The sequence below is a fragment of the Hemitrygon akajei genome, chromosome 28, assembly GCF_048418815.1.
Source record: "Hemitrygon akajei chromosome 28, sHemAka1.3, whole genome shotgun sequence".
In the NCBI taxonomy this organism is placed as follows: domain Eukaryota; kingdom Metazoa; phylum Chordata; class Chondrichthyes; order Myliobatiformes; family Dasyatidae; genus Hemitrygon; species Hemitrygon akajei.
Window position 1 is genome coordinate 28996348 of NC_133151.1, and position 21709 is coordinate 29018056.

Sequence of the window (21709 nt, forward strand, 5' to 3'; positions counted from 1 at the left end):
CCTGAACACCTCCCTTTGCCACTGGAACCTAGACTTCCTGACTGGGAGACCTCAGTCAGTTCGGATCGGGAGCAACACCATCACACTGAGCACGCCTCCCCCCCCCGGGCTGTGTTCTCCGTCCAGTGCTGTTCACTCTGCTGACTCACGACTGTGCTGCAACACACAGCTTGAACCACATCTTCAAGTTCGCCGATGACACGACTGTGCTGGGTCTCATCAGCAAGAACGACTCAGCTTACAGAGAGGAGGTGCAGCGGCTAACGGACTGCTGCTGAGCCAGCAACCTGTATCTGAATGTGAACGAATCAAAAGAGATAGCTGTTGACTTCAGGAGAGAATGGAGCGACCACTTCCGGCTGACATCGACGGCTCCTCGGCAGAGGAGCACCAAATTTCTTGGTGTTCACCTGGCGGAGAATCTCACCTGGTCCCTCAACACCAGCTCCATAGCAAAGAAAGTCCAGCAGCATCTCTACTTTCCGCAAAGGCTGAGTAAAGTCCATCATCCATCCCCCATCCTCATCACATTCTACAGGGGTTGTATTGAGAGCATCCTGAGCAGCTGCATCCCTGCCTGGTTCGGAAATTGCACCATCTCGGATCGCAAGACCCTGCAGCGGATAGTGAGGTCAGCTGAGAAGGTCATCGGGGTCTCTACTCCCGCCATCACGGACATTTACAGCACACGCTGCATCCGCTAAGCAAACAGCATTATGAAGGACCCCATGCACCCCTCATACAAACTCTTTTCCCTTCTGCCATCTGGAAAGAGGCACCGAAGCATTCGGACTCTTACGACCAGACTTTATAACAGTTTCTTCTCCCAAGCAATCAGACTCCTCAATATCCAGGCCTGGACTGACACTTTACTTCCCTAATGTCCTGATTATTATTTATTGTAATGCCTGCACTGTTTTGTGTACTTTATGCAGTCTTGGGTAGGTCTGTAGTCTAGTGTAGTAGTTGTTTAGTTTTCTCTGTGTTGCTTATTACGTAGTTCAGTCTAGTTTTTGTACTGTGTCATGTAACACCATGGTCTTGAAAAAAGTTGTCTCATTTTTACTGTGTACTGTACCAGGAGTTACCTATACAACAAAACTTATGGCCATTATCATTAGTCTGCAATGGGTTGAAGAAGTCAAACAGAGTTGTTATCTGCCCAGACACTGCCTCGGCACTGTGGAGTTTGTAATCGAAGTCTTTAAGAAGACCACAGCTGATCTGTTGATGGAAGTCTATTATGATCTATATGCTCTGAAGTGTGCGGGAAGAACACAGAATACAGAACATAGAAATTTACAGCACATTACAGGCCTTTCGGCCCAAAATGTTGTCCAGACCATGTAACCTACTCTAGAAATTTCCAAGAATTTCCAAGAGGCTCCTAAAAGACCCCACTGTATCCGCCTCTACCACCACCGCCGGCAGTGCATTCCACTTACCCACCACTTAAAAATTTAACCCTGACATCCCTCCAGTACTTATTTCCAAGCCCCTTAAAACTATGCACCCTCGTGTTAGCCATTTCACCCCTGGGGGGGGTGGGGAGCTTCTGGCTATCCACAGGATCAATGCCCCTCATCATTGTATACATATCTATCAGGTTACTTCTCAGGCTTCGTCGCTCAGAGGAGAAAGGGCTAAGTACACTCACCAGAGTGTACAGTTTTCATTGGCACCTACACATCTGGGTGTGTCGGGTAATGAAAGGGCAGATGTTACAGCTAAACAGACACTTGCAAAGTCTGAGGTAGATATTACAGTTCATATGCGAAAGCATGAAGTCAAATGTTGTACTAGGCTGCCTGGGGTTTCGAAATAGCAGACAGTCTGGAATAACAGTTCCACAGGGAGGTGGTATTATAGTTTGTTTCTATCAGTCCAAGAGTGGTACCTTTTGGGAAAGAATAGGAAGGAAGATGTGTGGTTTATGAGAGTAATTGTCGGATATACGGGTTTGCACTTCTCATTGGCATTTGTTGGGTAGCAGGGAAATGTGTCACGTGATTTTTGTAATGTCCCAGAGAGGGTGAAGCACGTGATCATGATGTGCCACAGATATTATTTGGAACGTAGGAAGCTGTTTAGGCACGTAATGGGTGGAACTGTGGCGCCCAACTTGCAGGATATACTGGCACCTGAGGCAGGGACGGTTATGTCGTGTTGGACCCTATTCAACGTTTTAGTTAAAATACATTTGGGACGTAGCATCTGATCCCCATCAAGCTTCCCTTCGTATTCCATTACAGTATGTGGTGCTAATGCACCTGATGGGAGAAAGTAGGAGGAGAGTGTAATGTTGAGGCGGGAAAAGGCAATAAAAGTGACTTGACTTGTTTGTCCTGCAACCAATACGTGTTGCGGCGGTTACCAGCCCATCGATGCCCTCTGGTGGCGGGTGGGTGTAACACAAGACCTAGACCCTCAATGGCCTCTGAGGCAGCTGGGTGATTTATTGACCTCAATGTGTCTCTCTGTATCATTTTCCGACCCAGGAGTCCCGATGTTCACGTCATCGTGCAAGTTAAATAAATCCACAACCTCATATCCTCATGACTCGGTTGACGGCATTCCCGACTGCAGGGAACAATGTTAGTTTGGGTATTTAATGACCATTCCGTTTCAGTCTGCAAGAATCTGACAAGTGATTTCTGATTGAAATATTTTGTCCTTAATTTGACGTGAATGCGAATTTCCTAAAAAATCCTGTTTTTATTCAGGACTAACGTGCAGTCTTGCGTTTGGTGAAACATTTACTTCATCCACTGTTACGTCGGTCTTTTAAATTAATACTCTGATTTAAAAAGCCTGTTGCTGCTCTTTGCCTTAAATTCCTTCAATTTTGCAGGTCAATGGTGTGGGACCGTCAGACAGTCCCCTCTCCTTTTCTCCCTGACGCTGCTACCCACAATGAGAATAAATCGATGAGAGGTCAGACGTATCTTCATATACAGAAGGGATGAAAGGGCTTGCGTAGTGATCGGGAAGAGAAACTGAGGTTAGATGAGCGACCAGGATCGAAATGAATGGCGGAATTGTCTCGAAAAGCCGAATAGCCTACTCCGACTTCTATTTTCTATCTTTCAACGTCCAACCTTTGTGATCAGAATCTCAGACAGAAGACATCATCGTTTATTTGCCACTGGGGACGTAGCTCAGTAGAGGAGCGCATGTGTGAAGTCCAGGGTTCAAACCCAGCATTCCAACACTGTTGTTTGTGAAATTTGAAAACTAGGTGGAAAATCCCAGATGAAGAAATTTTCCGCACAATGTTTGCCCTTTCATTGCCTCGTTGAGACGCCGGGATAAGCCTGTGACACGTGAGACAGTTTAGAATTGTTCCTTGCTGTATATCAGTCCTCGGCAGGGATATTCTAAAAACACCCGCACATTTCGGGAAGGGACGGAAGCTCGGCCGTGATCTTCTGAACATTAGAGCAACAACTATAATTCTCATTGAAACCTCCTGAAGGTTGAAGGACCAAGATAAGGTGGACGTGGAGAGGATGTTTCCTATGGTGGGGGACTGAGGTAAGGAGGATCTTGTTTTTAGCCAGAGTAACAAATCTGTGGAATGTTCAGCCGCTGACTGCGGTGGATGCAAGTGTATGGGGTTGAGTGGGATCCGGGATCAGCCGTGATGGAACGGCGGAGCAGACTAGCTGAGCTGAATGACCGATTTCTGTTTCTATGTCGTATGGTTCTATGGTCTAACTAAATCCCGATGAAGGGATTGTTTGAGGTACGTGCTTGCGATGCGGAAACCAAGTCAGCATCTAAATCCGCGAGTTCCGTTCACAGGGAGACGAGGTGAACTTTTGGTTCAACTTGGAATCCAAAACTTATTCAATGATCAGGACAGGGTGTGAAAGTTAATGGGACCTCAGGATTGAACGTAGTGACTCCCGAGTATAGCTCAAAATGTTGCTTTTTAATAAGAAGCCCCACAGGAGGAATGAATTATCCATGTTAACAATTAAATAAGGTAAAGCACATTCAATGGCGAAATATGTGGAACGAGGTGCAAGATGGGATAAAGCATAAACGACACAGAGAGAATAACTGGGTGGTCCAGAAAGTAAGGAAGAAAGAAACGAAAGTGGAGACAGAAAGAGGTAAAACAAGGAATTATCAACAGAAAGTGAAGTAAGTGGGTATGAATATGGGGGAAAGATGGAATTGATGCAACATGGACAGACACAGACGGAAACTCAGACATATACAGACACAGACGGAGACCCAGACATGTACAGACACAGACGGAAACCCAAACAAGTACATACACAGACACAGATAGGACCTAAACATGTTCAGGCATCGACACAGACATAGACAGAAACAGACACAGACAGAGATGCGGACATTATACAGACACAGAGACACAGACACAGACTGAGACATGCACAGACATTGACAAGGCAAAGGCATATACAGGCACTGACACAGACACAAACAGAAACATAGACCCAGACATACACAGATACGCAAAAGCAAACATCCACACCAAGACACACACGCGCAAACACGCTCAGAACCACACACACACACACACACACGCAAGAGATTGCACATCATTCATGGAAGAGCAATGTTATTTTTTCATAGCAGAGTGGCGCAGCGGAAGCATGCTGGGCCCATAACCCAGAGGTCGATGGATCGAAACCATCCTCTGCTATGTCAGCTGCTGTCAACAACAATTTTCTGTGAGTGCGCTTCAAAATACGAGGCCATCCCATCATTGGTAGATTCAAGGAAATCAACTGGCTTTCGGCTGGAATGTACTTTTATCTGTTATCCTTTTTCACTTTTGTGAAGGTTTCTATTTGGTTGGAAAGATTAACCCTTCGTGCATTGAGGTATCTCAATATCATCTATTCTCTGCAGGCCAGGAAAAGAGCGCACTCCGTCTTCCCGGCCGAGACCTTTCATCAGGACTGGATAAAAAGATGAGAAGACCTTGCACAGCAGTGTCTCTCTCTACCTCTCTCTCTCTCTCGATTTTCCAAATCGTTCGCTGTATCGATTTCTCAGACAATACATCCTGCTGGAGAATGCTCTTCATCCCGTTGCACAATCAGGCACAAATGGGAGCGTGTCCACTGGCCAGTGCTCGACAAAGAAATAGCTGAATCGGAAAGGATTCCCGAGTCCTCTCCAGTCACAGAGGAAGAAATATTCGATTTTATCTGTGTTATCAATGATTACACTGCATCTCAATTGTGATATGCAGGAAGGTTTGGACCTGAACAGTTCTGCATTTAATGTGGGGATGTAGCTCAGTGGAAGAGCGCATGCTTTGCATGTGTGAGGTCCCGGGTTCAATCCCCGGCATCTCCACGCTAGTGAGTATTGAATTTTGAAACTCCAACTCAACGTGGACAGGACTAAATCAGGAAGGTGCGGGCTGACCGCCCATTACCGCAAATAAATGACTCCTCGAGAGAGAGAGAGTGGACCACCAAAGCCACAGAGATCACCAAGAAAGCACACCGGTGTGTCCAACTCCTGAGGAGACTGAAGCCAGTGAGACTTTCTCTACCATTATTCTAATATAGCCTTTATTTTAAATTAGCACTAAACACTCTTATTTTATATCTCTTAACCACTTTCTAAACCATTGGCCCGCGGCGGAATTATCTTTGGCCCGCGAGATAATATCTAATTACTATTAAAGCTGACCCCAGTAATCGAAGCGCCTATGGCGTATGATATGGCTAATGCTGAGTTTATTCAGGTACCAGGTTTTCAGGGTTTTTAGTGTTTATTCGCAGTCTTGCTGGGCAGTCTTCTTCATAAGAAACGGAATTTGTAAAGTGAAACACTTTGTAGTTATAGCAGAGACTGAGACACATGAGAGCAGGCTGAAAAAACGGAGGCAACGAAAGCTGCATTCGCACGCGTCCGACTGATCCGGCCCGCATGAAGCTGCATTTTGCTCAATCGGGCCCGTGACCTAAAATGAGTTTGACACCCCTGTAAAACCGTCTGGTTCGAGAATGGCAAGGCATCCGACGGCCAGACCCTACAAAGGATAGAGATTCTAACATTGAGACCCAGTGATTTGCGATCCATTCAGAACTGACGGAATTCTGACCTTCATTCGATCATATGGACGGATTGGGATGTGAACGAGATTCGGGATAGGTAAAATAAATCCCGCTGCACCTCAGACTACAAACACAAATTGGAGGAGAATTTCAGCGGGCCAGGAGGCATCCCCGCCCGAAACATCGACTGTTTACTCCTCCCCATAGATGCTGTCTGACCTGGTGATTTGCTCCGGCATTCTGTGTTCTGGATTTGCAGCATCTGCAGAATCTCCCGTGTTTATAACCTAAGTAACAGCCGCAGACAAAGAGAAGGAAGGCAAGGAGACACAGAGGGAGATAACCAGTGTGTCTGACTGCGGGGCCGTAGGAATGGGGTCAGAATGATAATGAAAATCACATCCGTTACTGAAATGTCGGGAACGAGATATCCGGCTGGGTCGGAGAACAGCAAGCGGATAATAACCGGATGGGGTAGGAAGTGATGAACAGGGAGAGGAGGACGGGGAGGAAGGTAAAAGCGTAAGATAGACACGAGGGAAATTAGACAGGCAAAATATTCTAACAAACAAAACAATAGATAATCGGGGGAAAGCGGCAAAATTAACAAATAAAAAGACAGGAGAAGAACAGAGATATTTACCTATCAGCAGAATGGCGCGGTGGGAATGTACTGGGCCCGTTATCCAGAGGCTGGCAGATCCAAACCATCGTCTGCTATCCTTCAGCAGAATATTTTACCGCAAATCGCCGTCACGTCACCTGTGTACACAACACACATTTTACTAAAAAATAAAAACTTGTGCTTCCAATTTAAGTTTCCATTCACTCACTCCATCACTTTCTGAGATTTGTTGAGAATTTCGCGGGTAAAACGACAATTCCTGTCGTGCTTAGCGATTGTCCAGCACATCTTGTTCTCCGCTGCATGAAGCTGTGTCTGGTATTGAACAGATTGAACAGACAATACTGGAAACACTCATCACCTCAAGAAATATTTGTGAGTGATGAAACGGGATTAACCTTTCTGTTCGTGACACTCGGTTAGAAATGCTGAGAGAAGAAGATAACTTTCAGTGTCAAAGAAGGTGAGAAGTTGGGTGGGAAGTGAAAACGGGGACATCTCTGATGGGGCGAGACCAATACACGATGGCGGTAAGTCATTCAGAAAGAGAAACACTGGGCTAAAATGGCAGACGAACGACGGACAGAAATGTTAATTTCACAGAGAAAGAAGTAACGTGGCTGTGTGATTCCAGGCCGAGACGTTTGTGAGACAGGTGCTGAAAAACAGGTACAACACACGGCGATCGCCGGGAATCGAACCCGGGTGAGCTGCCCGAAAGGCAGCTATTCTCATCCCTATACCACTATCGCTCCATGTTTTGCTGGAGTTTCGAGTAGAGAGGCATCTCCCGTGCTCCATGTGATTCCACAGACCCCGAGCTGCTCTCTGTCGGATCAATCCTCACTCTGCAGCAGGTTTTATTGCGGCCAGTTGGCATCGCCATCCTCAAACAGAGGGAGTTATACAACAGCCAATTAGCATTAACCAGCGATCGGACTGAGTGAGAGCCGAACTCTCAGAGAGTCGGAAGGGCTGCAAATGGTGCCTGTCTCACACATCAGCAAATGAGAAAACAGATCCTGATCGTGCATGTTCTTTAGAAAAGCCGATGTAATTAGTATGTAATTAGTTTTGCTACAACAAGTGTATGGGACATTGGAAAAAAGTTGAATTTCCCCATGGGGATGAATAAAGTATCTATCTATCTATCTATCTATCTATCTATCTATCTATCTATCTATCTATCTATCTATCTATGTATCCGTACGAGGGTGATTGATAAGTTCGTGGCCTACGGTAGAAGGAGATGAGTTATAGAGCTTTCGTTACATGCACAAGCACGTCAATTCTTTGAGTGATTATTCAGAAAGTTTGAACTTAATAACTCGTCAGGGGTGATTGATGTTAGTGGCTTAAGGTAGAAGGAAATGAGTTTTTAACTCCCGTTACATGCACCAGAGGACCAACACTTTGAGAGATAATGCAGAAAATTTGAAGTTAGTAACTCATCTCCTTCCGCCGTAGGCCACGAATTTATCAATCACCCGATGAGCAATTATCTGCAAACTTTCTGAACAATCACTCAGAGAGTTGAACAGCGTGTGCATGCAACGAGAGCTGTATAACTCATCTCCATCTACTTCACGCCACGAACCTATCAATCACCCCTTCTTTGGACACTTTCTGGAGGTCCAAGATCGGTATGTTCCACGACTCTGGACTAATTGTGTAAATGTAGGAGGGGAGTATGTTGAAATATAATTGAGTTAGATTTTCTAAAACTGACTCCTTCTACCATAGGGCACGAACCTATCAATCACTCCTCGTAGGTGTGAGTTCAGTTTAGGAATAAATAAAATAATAATCAACAACCACTTTGTTGCGATTATACTGCGATTCTCTCCATAGTTGTTAGAAGATTGAGGAGCAGATCTACCGGCAAATAATACGGAAATGTCATGTGGATAGGGTTACAACGATCAGACATTTCAAATTCGTGCAAAATTAACCAGATCATTTTGTTTGTGCAAGATAAGAAATGGAATTTTTGAAACACATCCAGAAGAGTATTTTTGTTCCAGGCCCTCGATAGTCCTACTAGTGTTGGCAATGGAACGAGGTTAGAAATTTACTCTGTAACTTGTAAATAATCAAAACTCGCACTTTACTGTCTTTGCATACACGGCAACGTAACTATGTTAACACCGGGCCAATAGCTTAGAACAAGAATTCTGCTGTTCACTCTGCACCAATACTCACTCAGACTACTTTTCCCAACTATATCACCAAATTAAGGCAGCTCAGATGGGCACGTGATCGATCCTTCCTTCTCCCAGTCACTGACTTGGGGGATCTTCCTTGCGATGGTGCTAGCACATTCGAAGTTTCCACTTCTATATTCATATTTTCCAATTCAATTGTCCCATTCCAGCGTCATTGGCCGTAGGTCATCTGATTGGCTTGAATTCTCCCTTTTGTTAGCTCTGCTCCAGGCCAGCATCCATTTATTTCCCTCTTCCCATTAAGCGTCAATTGGTAATTTATGGCTCTTTGTTCCCTTTAGAAACCAGTTTCAATAACTCCAGACAGGCATTAACCCCAACATTCACACATTTGCATGTTATATTATATCAAAAACACGTCACAAATAACTTCGAATTTGGAAAATATCTCTTAACCCGCAGATCACCTGAAACAACTTTGTGTTTGCTTTAAAACACAGAAATTTTCCTCTCACAAAATGGAAGATGTAAAACAGTTCCACAAAATGACATCTTCATTACCAAGCACATGGCTGGTACAAAGACACTTGATCTGTCTGCTTCCACTGTCCTTGATCCATTCGAGTTCGATGTTATCTTACATATTTTAAATCCTCCGTGGCCAACAGCTCCTCTTTTTCTGTTGTTACGTACTCGTGACATGACAATGGTACCCTTGTCACATGACTGGGGTTGAAGCTATACTGGACTTGAGGTAATGGTCTTGTGATGGTGGAGTGTTGTCATTTTCCCGCCAGTAGAGATCATGTGACAGGTTTTTTTTACAGGTTATAAAAGGAAGACCCCACCCTGTGAGGAGGGGCAGTTCGTGACTGGATTTGCCAAGTTGACGTCATGCCACTGCGTGATTTAATGTGATGACGCAGTTTAGTTGAAAGGTGAAGTTTTATCTAATGCCTAAAGTTTAAAAGGTCATTGCCAGCAGTTTCTTTACAATACTGCTAGTTAAGAATCAGTGGAGAGTGAAGATTGGAGTTCGGGAGTTAAAGATCGAGGAAAATCGAACTTCGACGGTGAAACAGATTAGACCTTGTTTGATACTTATTCGGAAGGATTTCGTTGACTATTCTCGTGTTAATCTCTGGGAAATACCAGAAAAGATTGAGAATAGTGTGGAAGAGAAGGTCAGTGCCTTTAAGCATTTTTGTTTCATAAAATTCTTCGTGGGAAGAGTTCGACTTTGGAAGCTGAAGAAGAACGACGTGAAAGAGAATTTAAATCGTCTTAAAAAGTCTCTCCTTTTAAATGGACTGTGAGCATTTTGAACTTTTGGCAATACCACTTTTAGGAACTGTTTTTGCAACATCGCTTTAAGAACTGTTAGAGCTGCATCGCTTTAAGGACTGTTTAAGCTGCCTCACAGCAGTTGATTTCCGGTTACGTTAGTGTTTGTTTACTTTTGGGGGGGGGTTGTTTTCAGTGTTTAATAAACGTGTTATTTGTTATAAAAACCCTTGCCTATTTATTGTTGCCTGAATACGTAACATTGTCCACGGAAATTCCTGGGGATCACATTACTGTTAATATGTCTCAGTGAATATGGCATAGAAGGAACAGCAGCATTCATGACTAAACAAAAAATACAGATAAGGATATAAAAATATTATCCGAATAAAAATATGAAGAAACATGATAAGTGTACCCTATTTCTTACCATTCTGTACATCGGTAATTTAACGGGAATTAGTATTATTGGTATATGGAGTTTAGGAAAAAATGGTACATGGATCTTAGAAAAATAGAGGCCTCTGCGTAATCCAAGGTAACTTCTAAAGTAAGTACATGTTCAGCACAACATGCGGGCCGAAGGAACTTTATTGAGCTGTAGGTTTTCTATGTTTCTATATTGAAACGCAATATAACTGTATGAAATCAAACAAAATCAGCAAAAATTATTGTGTAAAGGCATGGTGCTCGCAAACACTGAAGTTATTAAAGTTGCCCTAAAACACAGTCTGGGGGAAATACCATGGGTAACCACTACTACAACAAAGAGCAAAGCAATGACAACATATGAAGTAATACACATCAAAGGATGTAAATTAACATTTAAACCCCAGTTCCAAACTCTATTCCAAAAACGATGGATTCTGCAAAACATCACTGGCTAAACCGACGTGATATCTAATAGTCTTTGATGACACACCCCATTGTTTAATTTGGTAAATAACTCTATCTGACTCTACCGTAATTTAAATTATAGGTGGAAGAACACTATGGCACTTGTAGTCGTGGCCGAGTGGTTAAGGCGATGGACTAGAAATCCATTGGGGTTTCCCCGCGCAGGTTCGAATCCTGCCGACTACGTGTTTCTATCGGTTTTGATTCCCTGATCCCTCCCACGGATACAGATTGTAAAAAGAAACTCCGATCACTGTTCGCCGCCTGCAAAACCAGCAAGATCCCCTGTTTTCCACATTTATTCGGGTGGCCTCTCCTATGCAATCGGTCAGCCGCTGTTCGGCAGTTATCCGAAATGTTGGTGGTTCAAGCCTATCCAGGGGCGCTGTTGAACCAGTGGCCTTTGCTGTCCGTTTTGTGCGCTCCGTGCTGTCCCTAATATATTCATTTAAAAATACATATATCCACATACAGAAATCAGAACACTACCACGACCTGTGTTGCTTACATTCATGTTGCTATAAACTGAATATATTGTACATGGACGATAAAACCAGCAGAAACTAGTAGAGGGCACAAATGCATTTCATGTTTAAATTTATGTTATCGCCACTTGAACCAGAGGGATAAATTCACTCAACTTCACTCATACCAGCATTGACTGTTTCCTCAACTCACTTTCAAACTCGACATTTCATGCTGTCGACATTTTTGCTTTGTTATTATTATTATGACTTTCTCAGCTCAAGCTGGTAAAACCAGAAGTCCGGGCGTACTGACTCACACTCTTTCCTCAATAGCTACAGACTGGCGACCATTCTAGTGGTGTATAGTATAGTGGATTTCAGGAGATTTACAGAAATATTGGTTTGCTGTCCTTACTGTTTGATACTATTGTGTAGTGACTATGAGATGATAGTTGTTGTTGATAATACATTGGGACAATCTAAACACTGTTCATGCTCAATAGTGTTTAAATTTCTTCTTTTAATGCAGCATAATTCTGGTGTTTTTCACTTATTAGTTGTTGTATGTAATGTGTGTTTGCAATGGCTATATCGATTATGTACGTTGTTACTGCTTTTTCATCCAGTAATATTATATATTCAGACGGTTATTATGGATTGTCCTATATTTAATAATGGATCAGACAAAAATTAATGTGTAGGACTCTGACCCTAATCTAGAACAGGTTTGTATTTATAGTAAGGTGTTCTGTCTTTTATGAGTTTGCATTTTAAAGCAAGATTTTGGTGACTGATGTTTGTCAATTGATTGTCCCGTGTAAGTAATCAGATTGAGTTAAATTGCTGCTCAATCCTGTAATGTGTTGGATTGTTCCTGGTGGCTCTTGTCATTTTCTGCATTTATCGTCATTAATTTGTAGGACGTTTATTATGTATTTCTAATATGTTTCGGTTAGCCACCTGGCCCTGTATTGCCACAAGGAACCCCTCTGTTTCTGGGAAGATGTCTCCAACTCTGAGCCAAGCGTTCCACGTTTCCTTCTTCACATCTTGTCTGTTCAGGTCATGGGGATGTTCTCCATGGAGGGATGCTCCCCATTGGTTAACTTTATATTATTTTTATTTTTATTTTACGTTTTTGTATTTTCACAGTCTGTTACGTTTTCTACATTGATTGTCTGTCTTATGTGCACTCTTTCACTGGTTATATTCTGTTTCTTTGCACTTACTGTAAATCCCCGCAAGGAAACGCATCTGATGGTGGCATATTTGGCTTTGGTAATGAATTGACTTTGAACTTGGAAGTGATGTGCGCTGCTCTGTTGGAGTTTTTCGAGGCTGTAAGCAGGAAGTTAGACGGGGAGATCCAGTGGATGTTGTGTACCTCGATTTTCAGAAGGCATTTGATAAGGTCCCACATAGAAGATTGGTGGGTAAAATCAAAGCTCAGGGCATCGGGGGGGAAGGCATTGACATGGATAGAAAACTGGTTGGCAGATAGAAAGCAAAGGGTAGCGGTGAATGGGTGTTTCTCGGAATGGCAGGCGGTGACTAGTGGGGTGCCACAGGGCTTGGTATTGGGACCACAGCTGTTTACCAGTTACGTCAACGATTTGGATGAAGGCATAGAAAATAACCAGCAAATTTGATGATGATACTAAGCTGGGTGGCAGTGTGACATGTGATGAGGATGTTAGGAGAATTCAGGGTGACTTGGATAGGCTGGGTGAGTGGGCAGATACTTGGCAGATGGCGTTTAATGAGAATAAGTGTGAGGTTATCCACTTTGGGAGTAAGAACAGGAAGGCAGATTATTATCTGAACGGTGTAGAGTTAGGTAAGGGAGAAATACAAAGAGATCTAGGAGTCCTTGTTCATCAGTCACTGAAGGTGAATGAGCAAGTGCAGCAGGCAGTGAAGAAGGCTAATGGAATGTTGGCCTTTATTACAAAGGGAATTGAGTACAAGAGCAAGGAAATCCTCTTGCATTTGTACAGAGCCCTGGTGAGACCACACCTGGAGTATTGTGTACAGTTTTGGTCTCCAGGTTTAAGGAAGGACATCCTGGCTGTAGAGGAAGTGCAGCGTAGATTCACGAGGTTAATTCCTGGGATGTCTGGACTGTCTTACGCAGAGAGGTTCGAGAGACTGGGCTTGTACACGCTGGAATTAAGGAGATTGAGAGGGGATCTGATTGAAACATATAAGATTATTAAGGGATTGGACAAGATAGAGGCAGGAAATATGTTCCAGATGCTGGGAGAGTCCAGTACCAGAGGGCATGGTTTGAGAATAAGGGGTAAGTCATTTAGGACAGAGTTAAGGAAAAACTTCTTCTCCCAGAGAAGGAGCTTTCAAGAAGGAGCTAGATAGGTATCTTATGATGAAGGCCCAGCAGCGGATGTATTTCCTGTGGCTCTTGAGGAAATACGATCTGCCTCAGGAATTGCTACTGCAGTTCTACACTGCAGTCATTGAGTCTGTCCTGTGCACCTCCATCATTGTGTGGTTTGGAGCCGCCACCAAGCAGGATAGAACCAGACTACAGCGCACAATGAGGACTGCCGAGCGCATCATTGGAGCCTCCCTGCCCTCTATTGTGCACCTGTACTCTTCCAGGTTGAAGAAGAGGGTCGGGAACATCATAAAGGACTCCTCCCATCCTGCGCACGGACTGTTTGATCTGCTTCCGTTTGGTAGGCGCTTCAGATCCCTCCAGACTAAGACTAACAGGCACTGGAGAAGTTTTTTCCCTACTGCGGTCACTTTGCTGAACAGTTAACTGCCGGTTAACTGTCGGCTAACAATTACTTGGATTGCACTACGTGTATGTATAATCTATATTTTCATTTATATTTATCATTATTATTGTTATGAGCAGAGAGACAACATCTGCCGGAAGTAAATTCCTTGTATGTGCATAGGTACTTGGCGATTAAAGTCTAATTCTGATTCTGATTCTGATTCTGATAGGGGATTCAAGGGATATGGGGACAAGGCAGGAACCAGGTATTGATAGGAATTGATCAGCCATGATCTCAAAATGGCGGTGCAGGCTCGAAGGGCCGAATGGTCTACTTCTGCACCTATTGTCTATTATCAACACAGGACCCTGAACCTCGGTGCCCTCTAGTGGCCGGTGGCTGCCTCACTGATTTCACTGCGACTCTCCGGGTCCTTCTGTGAACCCAGGAGCCGGGATGTTTCACTTCTTGTTCACATCAACGTGCAAGTTAAATAACGCGACGACTTGCTGCCCCACTGCGAAGTTCACGTACGTCGTTGACATTTGTACAAAGGGAAACAAATTTAATGTTTCACACACAAAACACTGGAGGACCTCAGCAGGTCAGTCAGCATCTATGGAGAGGAATAATAAATCGGAGTGTCAGGCCCTGTTCCTTCATCAATACTGTAAAGGAAGTGGGAAGAAGCCAGAATAAAAACGCGAGGGAAGAGAAGGAGTTCAAGCTACAAGGTGATAGGTGAGGCCAGGTGAGGACGGAAGGTAGATATGTTGGCCAAAGGGGAGTTTTGAAAACTGGGAGATGATAGTTGAAGCCAGGTAAGAATAAAAGGTAGATTTGTTGAGGAAAGGGAAATAAATGAGAGGCTCGGTGTAACTGGTGGAAAAGAAAAAAAAGGGTTGAAAAGCAGAAATTAGATTGGATGACTAGAAGGTGGCGGTAGACGATTCAGTTCTGTAACTCGATTATCTGTTTCCGAGCTGCTTTCTGAAGGATCATTGCTCACTCCGTTGTTGTTCCTATTCCGACCAGTGAATGTCGCGTCATTCCCACAGATCGGAGAAACACAACACTGTGTTCGGACTGCAGGGAAAATCAAGTCAAATCAAGTCACTTTTGTTGTCATTCCGACCATAACTGCTGGTACAGTACATAGTAAAAAATAAGACAACGTTTTTCAGGACCATAGTGTTACATGACACAGTACAAAAACTAGACTGAACTACGAAAATACAGCACAGACAGAAAAAAAAACAACAGCTACACTAGACTACAGACATACCCAGGACTGCATAAAGTGCACAAACAGTGCAGGCATTAAAATAAATAATATACAGGACAATAGGGCAGTAAAGTGTCAGTCCAGGCTCTGGGTATTGAGGAGTCTGATTGCTTTGGGGATGAAACTGTTACATCGTCTGGTCGTGAAAGCCTGAATACTTCGGTGCCTTTTCCCAAACGGCAGGAGGGAGAAGAGTTTGTATGAGGGGTTCGTGCGGTCCTTCATAATCATGTTTGCTTTCCGGGTGCAGCGTGTGGTGTAAATGTCCGTGATGGCAGGAGTAAAGAGCCCGATGTTCTTCTCAGCTGACCTCACTATCCACTGCAGATTCTTGCGATCCGAGATGGTGCAATTTCCAAACCAGGCAGTGATGTAGCTGCTCAGGATGCTCTCAATACAGCCCCTGTAGAATGTGATGAAGTTGGGGGGGGGGGGGGCTTGGACTTTCTTTGCTATGGAGCTGGTGTTGAGGGACCAGGTGAGATTCTCCACCAGGTGAACACAAAGAAATTTGGTGCTCTTAACGATCTCTACCGAGGAGCCGTCGATGTTCAGCGGGCAGTGGTCGCTCCGTGCCGTCCTGAAGTCAGCAACCATTTCTTTTGTTTTGTTCACATGATGTTGCTCCTGATCCGGACTGACTGACGTCTTTTTTGTCCAGGTGGGTTAGTGGCAGGTGGAGGGTGACGGCAATGTCATCGCCTGCTGAGCGGTTGGGGGTCCAGTGAGGAGGGCTGCAGGGTCCTGATATGCTTCATGACGAGCCTCTTGAAACACAACATGATGATAGACGTGAGTGCAACGGGACGGCAGTCATTTAGGCAGGACACTGAAGAATTCGGCACGGGAACGATGGTGGCGGCCTTGAAGCACGTTGGAACGGTGGCGCTGCTCAGGGAGATGTTGTAGATGCCAGTGAGAACATCTGCTAGCTGGTCTGCTCATCCACTGAGCACTCTACCAGGAATGTTGTCTGGTCCAGCAGCCTTCCGTGGGTTGACCCTGCTCAGGGTTCTATTCACATCGGCCACGGTGAGACACAGCACCTGGTCATTTGTAGGGGGGTTGTTTTTGAATAAAGCAAACTGTGTTGAAGTGGTCATTTAGAATATGAAACAACCCAGACGGTAGATAGCCCGGGACGGGAGGGTTTATCGAGAACGTTGTGTTCAGCACCTTTTCTCTAGTAATCCATGAACGGGTCTATAATTGAACGCCGTTCGGCTTTACACTCGGTCACCGATTCCGTCACTTCGAAACATTAAACAGGGGCTGTTGCTCTGAGATATAAACTCACACACTTCCCAGCACTCATGCCGATTCCCTCAGTGTGTCCGAGTGACTGTAGAATGCAGGGAGAACAGCTGAAACACTTTGGAAAGAACTATGACAAGTGGGCAATATGTTTAATGCCCGGTTTAAATCCACCCTGATCCTCCCGCAGCCTCGGACCCTCCGAACAGACGCTCAGAAAGTGAACTGAGGGGAAGAACGGCGATGTTTCGCTCTATGACGTCTTTCAAACATGAGAGCATGCGCAGCGCCGTTCCGCCCCTTGACCTGATTGACAGGACAACAGAACACATGCCCGGGAGCGGTTTTACAGCAGCCGGGAATAGAGAACTCCTAGGCCCGGGAGTAGTTCGCTTCCGGTGTCCTCCTTCCACCAGCAGCATATCGCTCCGAGAGCAGCTTTACAGACAGGCTCGGTGATGTGCACAGACTCCAGAGATGGCGGTTGCGAGAAAGAGGCGGAGTGTAACAGCGACTGAACTCGGAATGCGGAGTGGGTGGGTAGAGAGAAGCTATTCCCGGGCTGGGGTAGGTAGGCCGGTGAAGGCGGGGTGAGAAGGAGCTGCCGGTGAGGTGCATTGCTGCCTCTTCTCCCCATACCGTGGGGGGCGATATCCATGTTTAGTCCCAGTCTCCTCGTCTTTGTTTTTGCAGGACACGGAGCCGGACAGGTTTACAAAGAGCGGCTGTTGCAGCATCCCCGAGAGAAATGTGGCGGACACAGTTTACACTGGCAACACACACAAAATGCTGGTGGAGCGCAGCAGACCAGGCGGCATCCATAGGAAGAAGCACTGTCGACGTTTCGGGCCGAGACCCTTCGTCAGGACTAACTGAAAGAAAATATTTCAAGAGATTTGAAAGTAGGAAGGGGATGGGGAAATCCAAAATGATAGGAGAAGACCGGAGGGTGTGGGATGAATATAAGAGCAGGAAACGTGATTGGCAAAAGGGATACAGAGCTGGAGACGGGAAAGGATCATGGGACAGGAGGCCAAGGGAGAAAGAAAGGGGGATGAGGGCACCAGAGGGAGATGGTGAGCAGGCAAACGAGTGATGGGCAGAGTGAAAAAAAGGAGAGGTGGGAATAAATAAATCAGGGATGGGGTAAGAAGGGGAGGAGGGGCATTAACGGAAGTTATAGATACAATGTTCATGCCATCACGTTGGAGGCTACGTAGACGGTATATAAGCTGTTGTTCCTCCAACCTGAGTGTGGCTTCATCTTGCCAGTAGAGGAGGCCATGGATAGACATAACAGAATGGGAATGGGACGTGGAATTAAAATGTGTGGCCACTGGGAGATACTGCTTTCTCTAGATTTCTCTGTCTATCAACGGTCCCAAAACAGGACCACGACAATCCAGTAACGTTGCCCAGTCTCGTTCATCCTTCAACGCTGGCAGACGGTATCTATTTGGTACTACATACACCGAAATGTAATAATCCCTTGACAGCGTTTGTTCAGACTAGAAACACCATTTATAAGAAAAGGGGATACCCTGGGACAATCAATACAGTAGCCCTGCCAGTCGACTGTGTCAGTGCCATCAACAGAAGTTGTGATATTACTGGTGACATAGGTATTGTACGTACAGTTACCTAAATCTGATCCCATTACCCCGTAGTTGCAATAACAGACTTCATGCTCATCCTCATGAAGCAGCTTCAGAGAAGAGGATTCAGTAGTCCATTATAAGAAATTTAATATCATCGTTCAAAACAGTTCCATTGGCAAGTGTAATTTCACGGGGCAGTTTAGTCCAGTGCCCCCTTCACAGATCTAACATTATTACCAAAGTAAAACACAGATTCAATCTTGCCCGAACCTCGTCTCCTCCATTTGGCCTTCAGCAGAGCGCTGGCATCGATCGAAGCTTGTGTCCTCCTTGCTCTCAGCAAAGGATCCGCCGCCTCGCCTCTGTTCAGCCACATCGAATTGTCTTCGATTCCAAAGGGAAGTTACAGACTACTACGTACGATGGTCAACCCAGACAAATTGCTGGAAGAACTCAGCAGGTCAGGCAGTATTTACGGAAGATGTACTTTTTTCCATAGATGCTGCCAGGCCTGTGACGCTCCTCCAGCATTTTGTGTTTGTTGCTCGAATTTCCAGCATCTGTAGATTTTCTCTTGTTTGCAAATTGCGATGATAGTTTGCCAGAAAACGTGTGATGAAAAAACAGCAATGAACCTCAGGATACTGACCACCACCCCCTTCCAGTGAAGATGCAAACCATCCCTTTGGTATCGATCAGCCCTGCACAGATGAAGTCCCAGTGATTGGGTAAATGCAAGCGTGCTTTTTCCACGGGGGATGGGAGGGACTACAACCAGAGGGCATGTGTTAAGGGTGAAAGGTAATCAGGAAAGGTTTAAGGAGAACAGGAAAGGAAAATTCTTCACTCAGATGGTTGTGAGAGTGTTGGGACGAGCTGCCAGAAAGAGTGGTGCATGCAAGTTTGATTTCAATATTTAAGAGAAGTTCGGATAGGTGCGTGCATGTAGCGGTATGGAGCGAAATGGCTCCAGTGGAGGTCGATGGGATTAGACAGCTTAAATGATGTAGCACGGATCAAATGGAACAAAGGGCCTGTTTCTGTGCTGTACTTTTCTATGACTCCATGAATCTATGATCCAGAACCTTGAAACCCTGCCCCTGCACCAGCTCCTCATCCACACATTCATTCACACCTGAAAACGCCAACAGGAATATTAGACTTCAAATCCCAACCAACCCCCCTCCACCCAATACAAAATAACATGACGCCAACAAGAAAGAAAACACTTTCTTAAAAAAACTGAAGGATAATAATATAAACTGCAGTCATCACGAATGTCTTCGAATTTCGAAAATACTGTATCCTCCGTCAGTATCACGGAGCTCGTACTCAGTCCTTCTGCAGGGCCATCAGACACAAAGGCGTGGTCTCACGACCGATGAACCTTCTCACTAAAATTGTCACAGATAATCCATACTGTGTATAATTTAATTCACGAAACAGGTTCCACCGAGACTCGAACTCGGATTGCTGGATTCAGAGTCCAGAGTGCTCACCATTACACCATGGAACCAGATGTGCTTATGCGAACAACAAAAAAGGAGATGAATCTTAGGGTAGTATGTGGTGACACGTGTAAACATTGACAGTATATTTACATTGAACTTTATACTTCATAGAGCATGTCTTGTGAGGACATATTGAGGAAGGGAGCAGTTTTCTCTTTGGAGGGAGCAGGATGAGACGTGACTTGAAAGAGGTATACAAGATGCGGGCTGACTGGGAGAGCTCAGTCAGTCCAGATCGGAAGCAGCATCTCCAACACCATCACACTGAGCACGGAGGCTCCCCAGGGCTGTGTGCTCAGTCCAATGCTGTTCACTCTGCTGACCCACGACTGTGCAGCACTACACAGCTCGAACCACATCATCAACTTCGCCGATGACACGACCGTGATGGGTCTCATCTGCAAGATCGACGAGTCAGCATACAGAGAGGAGGTGCAGCGGCTATCGGACTGGTGCGGAGCCAACAACCTGTCTCTGAATGTGAACAAAACAAAAGAGATGGTTCTTGACTTCTGGAGGACACGGAGCGACCACCCTCCGCTGAACATCGACAGCTCCTCGGTAGAGATCGTTAAGAGCACTACATTTTTTGGTGTTCACCTGACGGAGTATCTCACCTGGTCTCTCAACACCAGCTCCATAGCATAGACAGTACATCAGTGTCTCTACTTTCTGCGAAACCTGAGAAAAGTCAATTTCCCACCCCCGTCATCACCAGATTCTACAGAGGATGTACCGAGAGCATCCTGAGCAGCTGCATCACTGCCTGGTTCGAAAACTGCACCGTATCCGATCACAGGACCCTGCAGCGGATAGTAAAGTCAGGTGAGAAGATCATCGAGGTCTCTCTTCCCGCTATTACAGACATTTACACTACACGCTGCACCCGTAAATCCAACGACACTGTGAATGAACCCACGCACCCCTCATACAAAATCTTCTCCCTCCTGACATCTGGAAAAAAAAATACCGAAGCATTCGGGCACTCACGACCAGACTGTGCAACAGTTTCTTCCACCAAGCCATCAGAATCTTTAATACTCTGCGTCTAGACTGACATCTGCATCATTTATTATTATATTGAAATTTGTCCTCTACTGTGAGTACTGTCTTATTTATTAATTGTACTACCCTGCACTGTTTTGTGCCCTTTATGTAGTCCTCTGTAGGTCTGTAGTCTAGTGTAGATCTTGTGTTGTCTTACATAGTATAGTGTGGCCTTGTGTTGTCTCACTTAGTCTGGTGTATTTTTGTCCTGTTTCATGAAGCACCATTGTCCTGGAGGAACGTTATTTGGTTTTTACTATGTACTGCGCCGGCAGTTTATGGTCGAAATGACAATAAAAAGCGACTTGACTTGACTTGAAGTTAGAAGGCATGTATCGATTAGACAGCTCGAGCATTTTTCTTCGGCTGGAAGTGGCGGGAAAGAAGGGAGGGGGGTGTAATTTTCAGGTGATTGGAGGAATGCATAGCAGTGGGGGATGCCATAGGTTCTTTTTTCACTCTCAGAAAATGAATAGAATTCGCAGCTCGGGTTAGTGTTAGAAGCAGATACATTAGAGACATTTAAGTGACCTTGCATTGGGGTATGAGTCTTGCTGCTGAGGAATTTCTGTGAGAGACTATTTTGAAAACAGTCATGCCCAAATAAGCACACAATCTTGGTGGAATTTACTAATCTGAGGGCAAGCTAATGGGAACTGTGTTTGGCAGGAACTGGGGAGAGTAGACACTGGGAGCTGTTGTTATTGAGTAAACTGACATCTGACCTCTGGGGCTTATTTACAGTCGTGCTGCTCAGGAATGTTGCAAATTCAGTGAAAAAG

General features: G+C 45.0%; 3 non-coding genes and 1 pseudogene across 3 annotated transcripts; 3 read left to right on the forward strand and 1 right to left on the reverse strand.

The window, feature by feature from the left end:
* The window catches only part of LOC140717792 (uncharacterized), an 819648-nt pseudogene that overhangs the window by 55407 nt on the left and 742532 nt on the right, over positions 1-21709 (forward strand).
* trnaa-ugc (transfer RNA alanine (anticodon UGC)) lies at positions 5269-5340 on the forward strand. The gene has a single exon. It is a non-coding gene; the product is annotated as a tRNA-Ala (tRNA).
* Positions 11126-11207, forward strand: trnas-aga (transfer RNA serine (anticodon AGA)). The gene has a single exon. It is a non-coding gene; the product is annotated as a tRNA-Ser (tRNA).
* trnaq-cug (transfer RNA glutamine (anticodon CUG)) lies at positions 19814-19885 on the reverse strand. The gene has a single exon. It is a non-coding gene; the product is annotated as a tRNA-Gln (tRNA).